The sequence below is a fragment of the Hylobates moloch genome, unplaced genomic scaffold (assembly GCF_009828535.3).
Source record: "Hylobates moloch isolate HMO894 unplaced genomic scaffold, HMol_V3 SCAFFOLD_8, whole genome shotgun sequence".
NCBI classification, from domain to species: domain Eukaryota; kingdom Metazoa; phylum Chordata; class Mammalia; order Primates; family Hylobatidae; genus Hylobates; species Hylobates moloch.
In genome coordinates this window covers 11,254,680-11,267,963 of record NW_026652283.1, presented here as the reverse complement: position 1 = coordinate 11,267,963, position 13,284 = coordinate 11,254,680, and the positions used below count along the sequence as shown (strand labels likewise).

The window sequence follows — 13,284 nt, the reverse complement described above, 5'->3', positions numbered from 1 at the left end:
GTTACTTATTCACTATGTATCAGTTTATTCTACTTGTCTATTTCTAAGAGCGCCAGATTAGAAGTACATATACGTGAAAAAAAGGAAAACTATTGAATTTGGGCTTTTATTTTATGCTGACATACGGAAAAGAGAGTAAATGGGTTAATTTAGTAGAAATAAAGATCAACCTGCATGTGAAAAATGCTGTTCTACTATGTCCTTCTCTTTCCCCAGTTACAGCCTGAGTAAAAGCAAAAGGGCTCCACCAGGCTTATTAATTCCACAGCACTCCCTTCTGTCCTGTGATGCGGCACAGAATAACCCTACAGCGATTGCGGGAGAAAACCATAAATGAACCACAGACTTTAGCCCTTTCATTTACAAATGAGGAAAATAACAGAGCTGCTGAGTGACTCTCCTAAGCTCTTGCTGCCCAAGGCCTACATCCTCAAGTAATTCCAGAGTCTTCTGGAATTTTGTCAAGAGGCTAGATTGGGAATCAAGGGTGCCCATTTCAGATCAGGCTTATTCTGAAAGGCTCTTTTTGTAATAGCTCTTTCTCAGTCTTTTTGAGAATTTCAGTCATATTCTTCATACTTTATAGAATATAGCAATCTATAAAAATATACTGTATATTAAATTTTTTAAAAAGCATTAAACTATATTAGCCAGAAGAGATCATCAAGTAAAAGTCTACTCTGTTTTATGCTGGTGTATAGCTGTGAATAAGGATAGAAGATACCATTTATTAAGAACACAGCAAAGGTCTTCGATTAACGTTTGCTATGGTTAAAGGCCAAATACTCATTTCTTCGTTTTGAGTTGAACTTACTATTGTAGTTAGACCACGAGTGAACAAAAATGTATTAGACTGTACACATTTTCAATTTAATAAGGATCTAGATTCTGATAACAGTTCTGTGTAATAAATGTATACTTTTGGTTTAATGGAGTCGATTACTGTCCTTCCTCATGGAGGTAGAATAGAACCTGATCTTCCTGGTTACGGATTTTGCTCTTTGTGCTATTATCATCAATTCTGTTATCTAATTTGGTGTTTCTTCTCCTTTGTCTGGAAAAGGGAAATCTTCAGTAATTCCATTACGAATCCTGTAGAATTTGGTAAATGAGATTGAAATTAATGGATTTCAGTAAAAGTACGCCAATTATTAAGGAACTGACTGCTCTTGTGTCTAAAAAACTACAGTGACTGAGAGTCACTGAAAACAGACTAAAAATAGATGCTGTATGCACACATACACACACAATGGAATATTCAGCCTTAAAAAAGAAGGAAATCCTACCATTTTGCAACAATACGGGTGAACCTGGAGGACATTATGCTAATTGAAATAAGCCAGACACAGAAAGACAAATACTGCATGGTATCACTTACATGTGGATCTAAAAGAGTCACAACTCATAAAAACAGTGGAACGGTGGTTACCAGGGGCTGGAGGGCTAGGGTAATGGGGAGATGCTGCTTAAAGAGTACAGACTTTCAGTTAGATGATGAGTAAGTTCTGGAGACCTATTGTACAGCACGGTGACTCTGGTTAACAATAAATGTATCATATACTTCAAATTTGCTGAAAGAGTAAATCTTAAGTGTTCTCACCACAACAAAAAGAGCATGGCTATGTGAGGTAAGGTAGTCACTCCAAGTGTATATGTATATCACATCATCATGCTGTACACCTTAAATAGATAAAATTTTTGTTTGTTAATCATACTTCAGTAAAGCTGGAGAAAAAGGTGCTGTTTGCTCACTGGCTGCTGTGTATTTCTGGCTCTGTTTCTGAGTCTCAGTTGGCATGAATTCGTCTGAATTGGATCATCGATTCTCCAATTGCTATCTGCCAGTGTGGAAGGTCAGTCATGTCTCTTCCCAGCTACCAGTGGCTAAGACATATGCTTGAGATTGTCTTTTGAAACAAACAGACTAGAGAGCCAACTAAAGATTAAAGATAGTCCTTTGGTTCCCCATCCTGATATTGTGCACAGACCAAACAAAAGCACCCCAGATGACAACAGTGACATCAATCTTCCCTTGCCCCAGTTGGGGCAGCTGTGTGGTCTAGAGAAACACCAGGTCCAGCATATTCTTCAGCCCTTTCACTCACTCAGCCTCTCAATGTTTGATGGGTGCTTCCATGGTTGTGCCTTGGACTGGGCTTTCGGGGGTGAGGATATTGGAAAAGCAAAAGGCTTGCCCCTGCCTTTGAGAATTTAGTGGTTAATTTGGGGAAATTCACCTAAAGTGGATGAAAGAAAGAGAAGTATATGATCATTTGATAAATATATGATACAGTGATAAGGGATGATTCAGTGTAGTCTGCAGAAGTCAGGGAAGACTTGATTAGGGCAATGGAATTTTAATCAAACCTTGAAAGATGAGTAAGATTTGGGTAGGGAGGGTTCTTCGCATTCTGAGGGGGAAAGAGAACATGATTAAAAATGTCAGGAATGAACATAGATTTGGAGGGGCGCAGTGAGGAGACCAGAGTGGATTTTTTGTGAAGGAGAGAAATGGGAATTGAGAGGACATGAGATCAAATTATGTAAGCTCTTTAAATCACAAGGAAGAATTTGTACTTTAAGGTGATGAGTGTTGTGAGCTATTGGAGATATGGCTGCAATACCTGTCATCTCTCAGTCACCAGATCTTTCTTCCAACCTCTTGGGTCTGTCTGGTTTTCTGGTCTTCTGCTACCATGAAGTCAGTTGAATGTTATTCCTCCCCCAGGTAGCTCCAGGAGCCTCTTAACTAGTCTGTTCACATGCTCTGTCTTGCCACCTTCCAATCCATTGCTCACACTGTAGCCAAAGTTACATTTTTATTTTGTGTTTTTAAACTAATTCAGATTACATCACTTCCCAGTTTAATATGCATCAATAATATGCAGTGCTCTTAAGATAAATTACAAAATTTTTAACTGATTTCACAAGGCCCTGCAATGGCTGGCTTCTGCCTACCTCGCTAACTTCATCCAGTGCCACTTTAAGTCCTCAGTTGTTGTTTTGCCTCAGCTCCTTAGGCCTCCTCCCTGTTGCTCTAAACCTACAACATCATGTGCCCTGGGCCTTCACGGAGGCTCTCTCCTCTGCCCTGGGCTCTTCTCTCTGCTATTTACCTAGTCGTTTTCCTGCTAGATTCAATGTGGTTGTCAAGCCTTCCCTAGCTACCAGGCAAAGTTGGTTTCCATATGCCTTTGGCCACCTACCATAATTAGTTAATTACTCATCTAATTATTTGGTTAAAGTTTATCCCATAAAACTGTCAACTCCAGAGAAGGCCCTCTGTCTTGGTCACCACTGTTCCATTACCTAGCACTATGTCGAACTCATAGTAGGTGCTATTAAATGTTTTTTGAACTTATATGTGAAACGCAGTTATCCCTTTCTGCCTCACTGCTCTATGAGGTCTCTTGTCAAAATGTGTAGTTGGCCAAAGAGGAGGACTGTAGACAGAGTGGAATCTACGGAAGTGGTCTTAGGGGAGAGCCTGTGGCTAGATGGCTTAGAAAGCTTTGCGCTTCACATGGATAGCCTGAGAAGTGAGCTGTATAGTGTGATTCATGGACAATTTACAAGTTAGTCAGATTTTATTCTTGAATCATTCTCCAGACACTAGACCTGTATTCCTTTTTCCTCTTGACTCATCAAGTTTCCCCTATGGATAATCTCATTTCATTATCCATTTTGATGATGATTATAGACATGTCCAGCAGCCACACCATCCTCATCTGGGGTATAATCGTAGTTGGTGTCTCATTGGTTTCCTATGGGATGTGCCCTGATTCCCTGAGCCATGGAGATGTATTATGGTACTCTCCACACCAGTGTGGAGTCCTGCACCATTTAGGGGCATCAGAAAAAAATTTTCTTTCCGTTTTATGTAAAGTCCTGTGGATATGGCAGAATCATAATAAGGATTCAGTGTTGCTTTTGGATAACCAAAGTGGCACTCACCAATTTTATCTTTTTTCCTGTAGTAGAAGAAAAAATGTTTTTTTCTTGCCCTGTGCCTCCCCACTCACCCTGAGAGTCTTCTGGGGCATTGTGGTCTAGGAATAGGAAGCAGATTTTGTGCCCCCACCCACACCAACTAGCTTTTGGCTTTGAATGGAATCAGGAAATCCTTCGGAACACCAAAAATACACAAGACTTATGTCCATCAACAGCTATTCATTGTAACAAGGAAGGATTCAATAAACATTTATTGAATTCTAATTATGTGCCAGGCACTATGCTAAATGCTGAGGTAATTACAAAGAGTTATGGATAATTCTTATCCATAAGCAGCTCACAATAGCTGGAGAAGTAAGACAGGTCACGACACACACACAGTTATTTCACAGTTACTAGGTCAGTGGTAGATACTGCCAAATGATTGGTATAAATTTTATAGAGCCTCTAAGCTGGACCGTGTCTACATACGCTGGTCAAGGAAGTTTTTTTTTTTTTCTTTAAATGCAACAGAATTAGGGAAGATAGTATCATGAACTTTTGTCTTAGTGGTGAGTATGTGTAGGTGTTCAGAGGGTTTTGAGTGTAAAATATATTTTGTTGATCATGGTAAAAAATTTTGGGACCATAATGCTATAAAAGAGATGTAACTTGTGCTTGCCTGTGGTTTAGAAGAAAATACAAAATGGACTGGAAAGGTTGAATTTTCAAAAGCCTAAAGGCGGGAAAGCACAGATGTGTTAGGAAAATAGTAGGGAGACTCTGTGACTCTGGCTCTCCTACTTACAGAGCTTGTTAATTCTGTTCAGCCAAGTGGTAGATTCTGGCTGTATTCCTTTTGATTGGTTATTCTGGTTGCAGTCTTTAGAACAATCTTTGTTTCAGGGTGTTTAAGAGGAGTTTTTCTGGGCATAGTTATGTATTGCCAATTTAAAAGATCAGCAAAATAGTTACCAGTCTACATCTTCTGAGAACTCTTCCTTCTTGAATAACACATCTGGATGTTGCTAATTGAGTTGATTTAAATATTATCCTGAGTTATGAGATCTGGACATTCTGAGTCATAAGAAATTACAAGTTGCATAATTTTAGTGTTTAGTGATTTGTCTGCTGGTGCTTTGAAAATTTTTCATTCATTTGTTGTATATGTCATAACTGTTACATATGTCATAACTACCAAAATTAGATAGAATTTCCCATTTCCCAACTGTGTCACGTGATAAAGTTGTTTAATATAGGGCGAGCTCTTTTGGAGGTGTCATTTATGGGATAAGTTTTGTGGGACGTAGGCTACTTGTCAGCCTTCCTGAAAGAGAAATGCATATCTATCCACTCTCCTCTTGGTCTGTGCTCCAGTAGATGGGCGTGGATGGAATAAGAGCTTTAAATTAATGCTTTAGATCATGTGGGATTTTTCTCTTTAGTACGGCTCAATTGGAGAGTTGGCTATATGGGAAATAGGTGGAATGCTGCTAATGTTGTGGAAAACATGCTGTCTACCCTCCTAGGAGCAATTTACCAAACCTGTGTGGCTTGGCTTATCCAGACCAAAGTATCTACATTGAAACATTAGTTACATATTTTGTTTGCTTTCTTTAGGGGTATGAAATTATGTTGCTTTTTTTTTTTTTCTTTTCTTCAACTAGTTTCAACTCTCCATGTTTACTGTCTGCTGATTCTGAAAGAATTGTGACCATACTTTAGTCTGTTTTTGAGTGTCTAGAGAACAAAGTTGCCTAAATCAGACATGTCAGACTAAGGCATAACAGAATTACTCTGAAGAGCAATTAAAGTACTTTACTGCAAAATAAATATTTTCAGTATTTTCCATTTTTAATGTTAGAGTTGTCTCCTTTGTGTGATGGTAAAGCAGCAGATTTTCTTTCCAGTATGGAGAGGAGAACTCTCCTCTACAGGTGAAGGTGTACTCTAATTTTTCACGTATATTCTAAAATAAGCAAATGAAAGGATTGTGTTTATGTTACAAAAAGAGAGTTTTGTTTTACAAAAGAATTAAACTACTTGAGAACTACAAAAGAATTTAACGGCTGGGAACGGTGGCTCACGCCTGTAATCCCAGCACTTTGGGAGGCCGAGGCGGGCTGATCACCTGAGGTTGGGAGTTTGAGACCAGCCTGACCAACATGGAGAAACCCCGTGTTTACTAACAATACAAAATTAGCCAGGCGTGATGGCGCATGCCTGTGATCCCAGCTACTCGGGAGGCTGAGGCAGGAGAATTGGTTGAACCCGGAAGGTGGAGGTTGCGGTGAGCAGAGGTTGCACCATTGCACTCCAGCCTGGGCAACAAGCGTGAAACTCCATCTCCAAAATCAAAACAAAACAAAACAAAACAAAAAAATTTAACTTCATAGTTCAAAAACTGTGAAATCATATGAACTATATGCAGATGACTTAAAATACAAAAGTTAAATTTGCATATGACTTTTTAGGAAAATGTCTTCCAAGTAGAGCTTTATATCAATATTATTTCTTTGTATAACCATGGAATCCATTCACAATATAGGGTGTGAGGGCAGTTCTCTTTGATTCTGCCTTCCTTGAAGGCGGCTCTGTCAATTGATAAATCCCTAGTGACTTGCTCCCTATGTAAATGAAGGCATGAGTGGAAAGGCCCTCTGTGTCTCCCTGCAGGAAACCATCTTTAAAGTCATGGAACTGCTAAAAGGAGAGGGATCTATTTTTAGAACTTTGGCCTTAAAAACTTTTTAAGAATATCAGTAAGCCACAGTAAAGTATTACTTTTGTTTATTATGTAAATATACTTTCATTTTAAGAAAATACTGTGATTTATAACTGATTGCATGAGTGAGAGGGAAGAGAAAAGAGTGACTAATTGGAATTGTTTAGTAGAGTTGTTACATGTATTTTATTTTACTTGGCAGATTTTTCCCCTCCAAAATGGAATGGTGGTTCACATTTGCTTTTACAGAAAATCATATTTCTAATTGGAATTGTGAAGGAGGTGCTCTTAAGGGAAAATGTTTTCATGGCTGAATTAGGATAAGGTGTTATCTAAATGAGGAATGCCTTAGAAGCTGTACCAGATGTTTTCTGTGTCGGAAATAGTATCTATGTTTTTATTTGTAAACATGCATTCTTTTGGTTGGATTTCTGGAAGACTAACAGAAACATGGGTTTTAGCATTGCGGTCTGGCTGCCTGTGCATCCACAGCTGTAGAGGCCAAGACGCTTCTCTGCCTGCAGGGACTGCCCATCCCTGTTTCTCAGCAGGCTGGAAAGGTCTGTGTATTTGTCTTCTTTCCTCTTAGCACAGATACTTCCAGAGTAGGGGGCACAGTCATTCTTAGGTTCAGGTCCATGTTAGGGAAACACATGTAGGTTACTATGACTCTGTTTTCTGCATTCCCAGATGATAAACAGCATAAAATTAGGAATAGGAGAAACTTGGCAAGATTGGACAGTGAGTCAAGTCTTCAGACAACTTTAAAAAATATGCGCAAATTTTTTCAAGAAGCTTATCGGTTTTTTGGTACTGCTTTTCACAGTAAATAGCGGATAACGGACTGATGTTATGTCTTGTAATGGAATCTAGCTTGGAGTCCCTGGGACAACAAAGTTATGACGAGGGCAGATAAGAGGACGCTTCATTCTGTGTCTCCGTTAGCCATTTGGAGCAGAAAGTTTGCATACATGAACTTTTCTTCTGAAGTAGATCTTGTTTGTAAGAGAACTTATGAAAGGAAGAGGGACATTTTAAGCATGTTTCAAAACTGAGTTGCTGATGAGGCCACAGATAGTTTTTAGAGGTTCAAGGGAAATCAGGCAGTGTCTCATCTGTTGTTAATTAATGAAACGAAACTGGAGTCACTAGAGTGCAGCAGTGAATGAAAGGTCAGTGAATGGAAAAAACTGTCAATGAAGGAGGATGTCAGCAGAGTGGAACATTGTCATAGATAAAGATCAGTGAAAATGTACTCTGGCTGAGGTAGTGTTTTCTGGAAGTGACTGGGAGCCAGTCTGGGACATTTCAAGCCAAACTGAGCACTAAATGAATGTTCTGATTGCAGCTAAATCTGTTAAATATTTTTAAATATTTGTTTGTTTGAGTTTGTTCTAGATATCAGTTGAACAAGATTTGTGAAAAAGAGGCTTCTTTTTGTTTTATAATGTGTTTCACAGTGTAGTGTTGTTGTTTTGTTTGGCTCTTTTGTTTTGAAGCTGAACAATGGTTTCTTTCTCTCCTTTCTGTTCCCTGTCTTAGAACTTTCTAGAGCCACACTTACTTTTGAGGTCCACTGAAATCAAAGTGATCTAGGATCACTGTACCAATTAACGATAGAGCTGGACCTCGAACAGCCTGGCTGATGGCTCAGTTTATGATTATTGCAGAGTTGCATCTCCTCTGAAAGTTGTTCTGTAGGGGGTGACCTGAAAGCCAAGCTCTACTACCAATTTGTAAATGGTAGTCATGAACAAACCAGTGACCATATTTACATTTCAACCAGTTCATCTGTAAACTTTGTTATCGGTGTCATGTGAAATTGCCTTTAAAGAGATTCTCCTTTCTCTGGTCTCATCAGATCTTCTTTCTTCTCCCTCATTGAAGCCTTTGAGCGATATAACTTTGGGGAAACAAGGCTCTTCCATCAGTTTGGGAGAGGACCATGGCCTTTTTAGCCTGGTCACAGCTGGGGAGGCCAGGACCCCATGAATATCATCAGCAAGGCTGTCCCTGCATCCAAGGGAGAGTTGAAAATAATTCCATAGGATTTAGAAAAGTAGACCTATAACCTGGCTCTTCCAGTTATTGTATTATGTGATTCTGAGCCTATATTATGTGATTCTGAGCCTTATCTATAAATGGGATTAGTAGTAACACCTACCTCATAGGGCAGCTGTAAGAGTTTGTAAATACCTATAGTGTGCTTAGAGCAATGTTTGTCACGCAGTAAGTGTTCAGTATGTTCTAGGATTACATACATTATAAAAATAATCATTTATAAGGTTCAAATGAAATTCAAGTGGCATTTCCTTGGATTCTGTGTTTTCTCTTTGAGAACATTTATTGGAATATTGTTTTGTTGGATGTATGTATGTATTTTTTTGAGACGGGGTCTCACTTTGTCACCCAGGCTGGAGTGCAGTGGTGTGATCACAGCTCACTGCATCATCAACCTCCTGGGCTCAAACAGTCCTCCCACCTCAGCCTCCCAAGTAGCTGGAACTACAGGAATACTCCACCATGCCTGGCTAATTTTTGCATTTTTTTTTTTTTTTTTTTTTTAACAGAGATTGGGTTTCTCCATGTTGCCCAAGCCATTCTGTTGAATTTAAATGACAACCATTCCTGGAACTATTTTAGAGCCAGAATAGAAAAATATATGAAGACAGTTCTTTAGAGAAACACCAGAACTGGCAGGGCACAGTGGCTCATGCCTGTAAACCCAGCACTGTGGGAGGCCGAGGTGGGTAGATCACTTGAGCCTAGGAGTTTGAGACCAGCCTGGGCAACATAGGAAGGACCCTGTCTCTACAAAACATACAAAAATTAGCTGGGCATGGTGGCATTCACCTGTAGCCCTGGCTACTCAGGAGGCTGAGGTGGGAGGAACACTTGAGTCTGGGGGGCAGAGGTTGCAGTGAGCTGAGATCATGCCACTCCAGCCTAGGCAACAGAGTGAGACCCTGTCTTTAAAAAAAAGAGAGAAACACCAGAACTACATGTTAATAGACATGACGTTAAAATTTAACATCATACAATTAAATTGTAATTAAAATAGTGCCTGACAGTTGTTAGGTTGGGTAGGTGTAAGAAAAGCAAAGAATGATGAGAATCTTTAACATTTATTGTTACAAGAACTACCTTGGGGAAAAAACTCACTTAAATAATGACTGTGTTATTCAGTTAGACTGAAAAGGAACAAAACACGAATAGAAACAAAAGCATAAATTCTAAACAGTGGGCACTCATATACCAATATTGGCTGACCCCTTTTTTTGAGATTGTCTGTGGGTTGTACTTGTAAGTATAGGAGTTCTGATTGACTCCATTTCAGTAGTTGCTTTGACCTGACCCTAGTGTAGCATTTCGTAAGTGTGAATTCTACTAGCTATTAATATATTTTAGGGGGAATTCCATGGTCAGATAAGTTTGGGGAAACTTACTAGACTTCAATAAATGAAACCAGTTTCTTTGAAAATACTTTTTAGAACCTTTAATAAGTTAATATGTGCTGTGACTCTGCCAGGGAGCTAAGGATATACAATATTTCTCTCACTTTTTGGACCACTATCCTATCTGTCAGCTTCTTGCAGGACGCTAGTGCTCTGGGGCACACTTTGGGAAGTTAACCTTCCAGGCATTCCTTTTTCCACTTTTTGTCTCAGATGAATCCTAAGGAGGTGTAGCTAAACAGCTGCAGCTCAAAGGTGGAGGAAGGCCGCACAGATGGCGCTACATACTGAATGTCTGATCACCATAACAAAAAAACAGGGAGGCCGAGGCGGGCAGATCACCCGAGGTAAGGAGTTCATGACCAGCCTGGCCAACTTGGTGAAACCCTGTCTCTACTAAAAATAAAAAATTAGCCAAATGTGGTGGCATGCACCTGTAGTCCCAGCTGCTCAGGAGGCTGAGGCAGGAGAATCGCTTGAACCCGGGAAGCGGAGGTTGCAGTGAGCCAAGATCGCGCCACTGCACTCTAGCCTGGGCGACAGAGTGAGACTCTGTCTCAAAAAAAACAAAACAAACAAAAAAAAACAACAACAACCAGTGGTACCTCCTGGGTGCTTTACTATATGCCAGGCACAAAACACTTTTGATATACTGTCTCAACAATTCTGTGAGATAGGTGTGATCATTATCCTCATTTTATAGAAGAGGAAACTTAGAGTAGGAGGGCTTAAGTAACTTGACAAATCAGACAACTAGAAAGTGGTAAAGCCAGGACAGGAACTCAGGTACAAGGGCTTGCGTTCTTACTTCCTCTGCTGTATGATCATGGGGCTTGCCCACATGTGTATGCTGTATGTACTGTGGCTTCTATGTGTGCATGCATGGGGCGGTGTGAGGGTGGTATTCTTGGACAAGAGAATGGCATGGAAATGTGAAATAACAGCGAGTTTTATGTGGCTGGAGATCATCATTGGAAATGGTAAGAAATGAAACTGGAGGCCAAAGCGGGCGGATCACTTGAGGTCGGGAGTTCCAGACCAGCGTGACCAACATGGAGAAACCCCGTCTCTACTAAAAATACAAAATTAGCCGAGGGTGGTGGCGCATACCTGTAGTCCCAGCTACTCGGGAAGCTGAGGCAGGAGAATCTCTTGAACTCGGGAGGCGGAGATTGTGGTGAGCTGAGATCATGCCATTGCACTCTAGGCTGGGCAACAAGAGCGAAACTTAGTCTCAAAAAAAAAAAAAAAAAAAAAAAAGAAACCATGAAACTGTAAGGTGCAGATCCTGAGGGCCTGTGATACAAAGGAATTTGTGATTTTTATAATGGATCCATGTATTCTGCCTATCAGGTTACCTTAAGAACTTCAGTAAGTGGAAGAGCTTTAACTGCTTCTGTGTTAAAAAATATATAGAAAGACACTTAGGTTGGAGGCCAGGCCACTCTTTTATATTCTGCAGGTGGCATAGTTGTCAACTGCCTACCATTCTAACTTGTTGCACTGAGGACCCTGCACTGAGCCTAGACAGTAGAGACAGGCGTCTGGCTGAATTATGCTTGAATTGAACATAATGCAGGGCATAATGAAAGATGATTCCCTCTCAACTTCCTGCACTTCTAGCAGTTTTCAAGGGCATATTTTGTGTGTTTCTTAAAGTGGGAGAAAGTCTAATACAATATAACTCAAGGAGATGAAGATAAATACTTCAGTAAGATTTCAAGGTCTTGTTCAAGGCTCAGTTAAAAAGGTACTGTCTTCTAATAAGACTTAACATATTATTTGTTTGTTTTTGTTTTTGAGATGGAGTCTTGCTCTGTTGCCCAGGCTGGAGTACAGTGGCACAATGTCGGCTCACTGCAACCTCCGCCTTCTGGGTTCAAGTGATTCTTCTGCCTCAGCCTCCCGAGTAGCTGGGATTACAGGCACCCACCACCATGCTTGGCTAATTTTTGTATTTTTAGTAGAGATGGGGTTTCACCATGTTAGCTAGGCTGGTCTCGAACTCCTGACCTCAGGCAATCTGCCTGCCTCAGCCTCCCAAGTCAGGGATCACCCAAGGCGTGAGCCACCGAGCCCTGCCTTGTTTTTAAATTTAATATTAAAAATATACGCGGATCCCCTGTCATCCAAATCTCCTTGATTTGGACTTAGTGAATAGTGAGGGTTCGAATAGCAAGGCATTTATCTGAAAATTTATCAGAATCTGGTTCCTGTGTTTGGGTTTAGATAGCAAGGAATATTTAGATTGGAAAGCAAATAACCTTACTCATTTTTTCTTTTCCCAGAGGGAGTGAAAGCACCTCCTTTGGCTACATAGATTTCACTTCATTGAGTGGTGGCAAGACTGTGACTTAGTGAAGGTCATAGAGTAGATCATTGTAAGGACAGGACTAGAAAAAAACTGAATTCTTCTAATTCTGAGTTCAGTAATCTTGCCACAAAGCCTTCCTGTACCCTAAGCAATTAGTCTGTCAGCACTTTTTTTTTTTTTTTTTTTTTTGAGATGGAGTCTCGCTTTGTCACCCAGGCTGGAGTGCAGTGGCGCGATCTCGGCTCACTACAAGCTCCACCTCCCGGGTTCACGCATTCTCCTGCCTCAGCCTCTCCGAGTAGCTGGGACTACAGGCACCCGCCACCACGCCCAGCTAATTTTTTGTATTTTTAGTAGAGACGGGGTTTCACCGTGGTCTCGATCTCCTGACCTCGTGATCCGCCCGCCTCGGCCTCCCAAAGTGCTGGGATTACAAGCATTTATAGTGCTTGCTGAGATGAACAGGAGCTCTCCGGACGTCAGTGGTAATTATGGAGACCTTGACTAACTGCCCAGGGAATCCCCAGAACTTGATAGAATATTTGTAGGTGGGAGTATGCTTGTGATACCTTTGCAATAAAAAATTTGTATGGTAGGAAGATTTAAAGTTAGTTGTAGAAAATTTTTGACTCGATCAATTTTACTTTGAAGAAGTTGTATTCAGCCTCAGTTTTCATTTCTTATATCCCCATTTTGCTTCTGTGAATTATTGGCTTGGTTACTTGCTACTAACTTTAAATCCTCTTTATGTTCCACAAAAGACATTTCCATGGGGAGTGGGGAGCAAATGTTGTAGAGTATGTGAAGATGAAGAGAATGTCTGAGAGAGAGGAGTCATTCATTATAAGTGCCTTCAGGAC

The 13,284-nt window shown here is 40.4% G+C and overlaps 1 protein-coding gene across 4 annotated transcripts in view; it reads left to right on the top strand.

The window, feature by feature from the left end:
• DUSP16 (dual specificity phosphatase 16) overlaps nucleotides 1–13,284 on the top strand; it is a 125,036-nt gene that overhangs the window by 85,230 nt on the left and 26,522 nt on the right. The gene's annotated exons all lie outside the window — the stretch shown is intronic.